The sequence below is a fragment of the Nuphar pumila genome, chromosome 12 (assembly GCF_984573655.1).
Source record: "Nuphar pumila chromosome 12, dmNupPumi1.hap1.1, whole genome shotgun sequence".
Classification (NCBI taxonomy): Eukaryota; Viridiplantae; Streptophyta; class Magnoliopsida; order Nymphaeales; family Nymphaeaceae; genus Nuphar; species Nuphar pumila.
In genome coordinates, this window is record NC_143260.1 from 93,349,639 (window position 1) to 93,355,304 (window position 5,666).

Sequence of the window (5,666 nt, forward strand, 5' to 3'; positions counted from 1 at the left end):
TTGCTATTTTAGAAAATTGACATAGATGACAAAAATGTAAAAAAAACAATTAATAATTTGGGCTAAATTGATTTTATGACGTTGGTCTCGTGAATCTCACATGCCATTAGGGATGGCCGTGGACCGGAGGACAACAAGGCCCTGCCTTGCTTCACCCCGTTTGGACCAAGGAATGAAGGGCATGAAATGAGGATGGATGAGGGGATCAAGGTTAAAATTTATCCCCGTGCGGATGGACTTACGCTTTCCAGAGCCGGACCGGTAAAGAGGCTAATGAGGCTTGGGCCTCTGGGCCGCTGGGCCCAAAAAAAATTTAGGGGCTTATTTTTAATTGATAAAATATAAATATTTAGAATATCATATTTGTTTAGTAAAAATATAAATCTTATCGTTATTTGAATGATGATACTATTAATTTCTGATTTCTAATTTCTGTTAGGAGTTAATTTTCGTTAGTTAATTACTATTAATTATTGTTAGTTAATTTCTCATGTTATTGCTAGTTAAATCTAAAAATAATATAAATATTTGTATTAGTTAATCTTTATTAATTAATGTTGAACAACTTATTAAACTGATTTGATAACTATTTTGGGTTATGTTTTGGAGACCGTGCCATTAAGAACCAAGCCGGGATTAAGTTGACTAAGTTTGTGTCTCACCATTATTCTATTACCATTAGGTCTACCAAGCTGGGTTAGGTTCGCCCACTTTCTACCTTCATTATGAGCTCCTACGGACATAGGGCCGGTCAACAACAGAACTCGTCCGTGAGTCAAGTGCCGTTTCTCCGAATGGGGGTGAGTTCAAGAATGAGTAAAAGGCAAATTTGCCAATGGATAGGGTTAGTTTAGTTATTATACAAAACGTTAATTCAAGGGAGGTTCGGTTCAGGTGCTAAGTGAACGACGGTCAATGACCGCAGCCGTAACTTATGACCCCCTAATTGTCGTCTATATAAACCCCTCGAGCGTCTTTCGAAGATTACTTCACCATCTCGATACCTTCCGCGCGAAGAGAGAGAGAGATATGATGAGGAAAGTAACGCTACTCAGCCTCTTCTCCTCCAGACAAAGAGGAGAGAGCGATCCTTCCACTGCCACCACCACCTCCACCGGCTCAGCCTCGCCTTTCCATTCCCTCATGGCTCCGGAGACCCCTCTCCGCCTCAACACCTTAAAGGTGCAGCAGATTCTCGCGAGCGCGCAGGCGATCGTCTCCAAGTGGGATCCGAACGCCTCCGCCTACGCGAAGATCACCTCCCTCTGGTACGAGAGTCGCCAGGAGGCGAAGGAGTACCTCCGCTCCGTGAGCAACCTCCAGAGCGCTATGCACTTCCTGGCCGCCAGCGACCTCTCCTCGCCAGACCTCGTCCGGGCGCAGATCGTCATGCAGACCGCCATGAAGCGGCTCGAGAAGGAGTTCTTCCAGATCCTCGCCGCGAATCGTGATTTCCTCGACCCGGAGTCCGTCTCCGGCCGGTCGTCCACGAGTACGGTGGAGTTCGATGACGATAACTACTCCGACGACGAGATCAGGGAGGCCGGGAAGTCTATCATCGATGTGGAGCGGGCGTCGTCGCTCGCCATGGCGGACCTCCGCTCTATTGCCGAGTGCATGATTGGCTCCGGGTACGGGAAGGAGTGCGTGAAGATCTACAGGACCATCCGGAAGTCGATCGTCGACGAGGGGCTCTATCGCCTTGGGATCGAGCGGCTGAGCTCCTCCAAGATAAAGAAGATGGATTGGGATCTCATAGAGATGAAGATCAAGGGTTGGACTGACGCCGTGAAGATCGCCGTCAGGACTCTCTTCTCCGGCGAGCGCATCCTCTGCGATCACGTCTTCTCGGCGTCCCAGTCCGTCCAGGAATCGTGCTTCTCCGATATCACGCTGGAAGGAGCGCGCTTGCTCTTCAGCTTCCCGGAGGCCGTCACCAAGGGGAAGAAGTCGCCGGAGAAGATATTCAGGATGCTCGATCTATACGACGCGATCGCCGAGCTCTGGCCGGACATCGAGTCCATCTTCTCGTACGAGTCGTCCAGCTCCGTCCGAGCCCAGGCCATCTCCTCCCTCATCAAGCTCGGCGAGGCCGTGAGGACGATGCTGACCGATTTCGAGGCGGCGATCCAGAAGCGCTCGTCCAAGACGCTCCTCCCCGGGGGCGGTCTCCACCCTCTGACGCTCCACGTCATGAACTTCCTCTCCCTCCTCGCCGATTACCGCGAAATCCTCGCCGATATCACCGCCGAGTGGCCGATCAAGGGCTCCCTTCCAGAGGAGATCGTATTGTGCCTCGAAGACGATCCGATCGCTGTCCGGTTTGCGTGGCTCATACTCATCCTCCTGTGCAAGCTCGACGGCAAAGCCTGCCACTACCGAGACTCCACACTCTCCTACGTCTTCCTGATGAACAACCTCCAGTACGTCGTCAGGAAGGTGCAGGGATCCAACCTCCAGTACGTCCTCGGCGACTCCTGGGTGCGAATGCACTCCGAGAAGCTCCGGCAGTACACCGCGAGGTACGTGCGGACGGCGTGGAGCAAGGTCACGGCGGCACTGGAGGAGGTCCCGGTGGCGATCGACGGAGAGATCGTGTGTCAGGCGTTCAGGCGGTTCAACTCGGCCTTCGAGGAGGCGTACCGGACACAGACCTCGTCGGTCGTGACGGACAGCCGTCTCAGGGAGGATTTGAAGCTGTCGATCGCGCAGAAGGTCGTCCCGGCCTACCGCTCCTTCTACGGCCGGTTCAGGGTCTTTTTGAAAGACGAAGCCGAGGGAGTAATCAGGTTTGCGCCGGAGGATCTGGAGAACTACATCTCAGACCTCTTCTACCGGAGCGCCAGCGCCCCTTCCTCCGTACACTCGCAAGATTCTTCCCGGTGAGCTTCCTCCGGCCTTTTGTTGAGATACGGTTTTTGTGTACAGAAAAAGACAAAGAAGTTGTGGAGGCATCAAAATAAAGTTTATTTGTTTTATCGAAAAATGTAACATGAAAGTCTTTGTTCTTGTAATAAATAAAAGTCAGAATATTTTCATATTTTTTTGCACAAAAATTTGTTGAACTATGTGGAATTAAATATTGAGTTTTTTTTTTATACCTTAGCGGGTATTATGACTTTTAATCGGGTTGGGACGATGTTAGGGTACGGGTGGGCAACCGGCTCGGCAATCCGATGGACCAAGCTGACCCGAGCCGGGTTTGGACTATGATTTTAGGCTCAGGCCTGTTAGATACTAGGCTGAAACCCAACCCGATTATATACATGGGCCAAACTCAGGCCGGCATACAGACTAATATAAAAATGTTAAAAATTATCTATTAGTAACTTTGGTAACTATTATTATTTATCTAATTAGTTGTATGAGAACTTGCTATTTGTTAATTATTATTATTTACTTAATTAATTGTACTAATTAAAAATTAGTTGCATGATAACTTGTTGTTCTCACATTAACTCATAATTTGTCAAGCATTTTATGCATTTTAAGATTGAGCCAGGTGAGGTCAGAATGGGCCGCATTGGATTCAGTCTGCCGAGCTATGTGCTTCTCTTCAAACACGAGCCTATTAAGAACTGGATCAAAATCCAATCCACTTGTAATTGTCACCAAGTTGATGGGATAGGAAGCAGATCAGGTCATGCTGAACCTGAGAGTTTTTGCTCATGCCGACATCGTGGCCATCCCATTTGCATTTTAAAAAACTCAAAAGTCAACAAAACCACGTGGCATTCATCCAAAATGCAAACAGACGGCCACGATGTCGGCATGAGCAAAAACGCTCATGTTCAGCATGACTTGATCTGCATCCTATGGGATATCACAAATTTGAAACCCACCGGTGGCATCCCTTGCCTCAAGGTCAAAGTCGTATGTACTACCTGGTTGGTAGGAGAGGCCTATCAGCAAATAATTCGAATGTTAGCGGTTGATAATTTTCTCTAACTAATCGATCGTAAATTGATGATGAAAAAAATTCATCATAAACTTTCATCACTAATTAGAGTTTTTTTTGTAGCGCAGGGTTTTACCCTTTGACTATAAAAGAAGAAAAAGACAATGATGTAAAAAGTAAAAACATTGGTTGGGAAATGGTGGCTGGTGATCCATTCTTACCGTTAAGAAAAGACTACATTATTTTAAAATGAGCTCATCTAGCCTGGATGAGCTCCAGCTGTTCCGTTCGACCCAAGCTCAAGTTGGGCTTCAATTCATAAGCCCGTTTACCAGCCCTAGATTGTCGTGTCAGTTGCCACGATGTTAATGGGCGCTCAAGTAAGCAGCGACAATTGGGCTGATGAAGGTGGATCATGGTTGATCTAATTGCCCTCCATCAGGTGCTTGCTTAATGCACAAATATTTGTGTAATCATATTGCACCTGATCTATATGTACTGGCTAGTTGGCTTGGTGTGATTTAGGGTGTCAAAGATATGGGTTTGATCCAGTCCTGATTAGTACCAAACCCTACAGGTTGGTGATAAATAAAAACGTCAGATTACAATCCGGATATATGGAGCCAACTATGGTTTGTGAAATTTCATACCAGACCTATGCCTGGCCCCACTTCTGACTAAGATCCTCAAAATTTTCAATATAAAAAGGATAAAAATATTATTTTATCAGGTATGGTTCTCGTAATCCTTATAGAATTGGGGTATGGATTTTTTTTATGGTGGGTTCAATTGGACTGAGACCCGATCCGATACCAGTATCTCAAAACATGTCTGGATCTGATTTTACCTGAGTTCGAACCAAAGGTGATGATAAAATAATGACGTCAGCACCTGACTTTGTTTATTGCAGTTTTAGCTTTGCATAAGCCAGTGTGTGCTAGTAAGTGGTGGCAGAATCGCACCTCAAGCAACTGGGTGTTATTCATCCACGTGTAAAATCAAAGTTGACCATCGGGCCATCTAGTGATATGCTTTTTCAGAGATGCGTCACTCTTATCTTAGTTTCAAAAAATAAAAATAAACTTAAAAATCATCATCGTCATACCTGAATTCGATACTACATGAACCAAATCAGGTAAAATAATATTTTTTTATCATTTTCACATTAAAAATTTTGTGGGTCTTAATCGGAACTGGGGTCGGGTATAAAATCTCACAAACTATACCTGAGTTCATGTATTAATCGGACCTTCAGGTCTGGACTCAGACCCTATAGGGTTTGGTCTCGGTCGGGTCCAGGCAGAGCCGGACCTGTCAAGAGGCCAATGAGACTTGGGCCTCAGGGCCCCCGGGCCAAAAAAAAAATTTAGGGGCCCATTTTTAATCCCATTTTTAATAGGGGCTCAAAAAATTTCGAGGCCCTGCCCCAGAACTCCTGCTATTAATAGGGGCCCATTTTTTCCCTCCGCCTCTGGCCCCATAAAACACAGGTACGGCCCTGGGTCCAGGTAAACCAAATCCGTTGACACCCCTAATTTTATGTGGCCATTTTTTTATGCTCCAGGACTGCTGACCATCAATCTCAACATTTTTCTCGAGATGAACAATGCACCTGGTAAGTCGCTGCATGCCCACCATAGAGTGACGCTGCATGCAATGTGAAGTCTATGCACGGAGGCAAAAACAAATATAGCTGATGCAGCTTTGCCCCTGGCAGTTAATTTGCAACGATTCTTTTGCTTAAATAAAAAATGGAAAAAAATACAAA

The 5,666-nt window shown here is 46.2% G+C and overlaps 1 pseudogene; it reads left to right on the forward strand.

Annotated features, from left to right (window-relative positions):
• Positions 1 to 1,032: 1,032 nt before the first annotated feature.
• On the forward strand, positions 1,033 to 2,886 carry LOC149821191 (exocyst complex component EXO70H1 pseudogene; annotated as a pseudogene).
• The last annotated feature ends 2,780 nt before the right edge of the window (positions 2,887 to 5,666 follow it).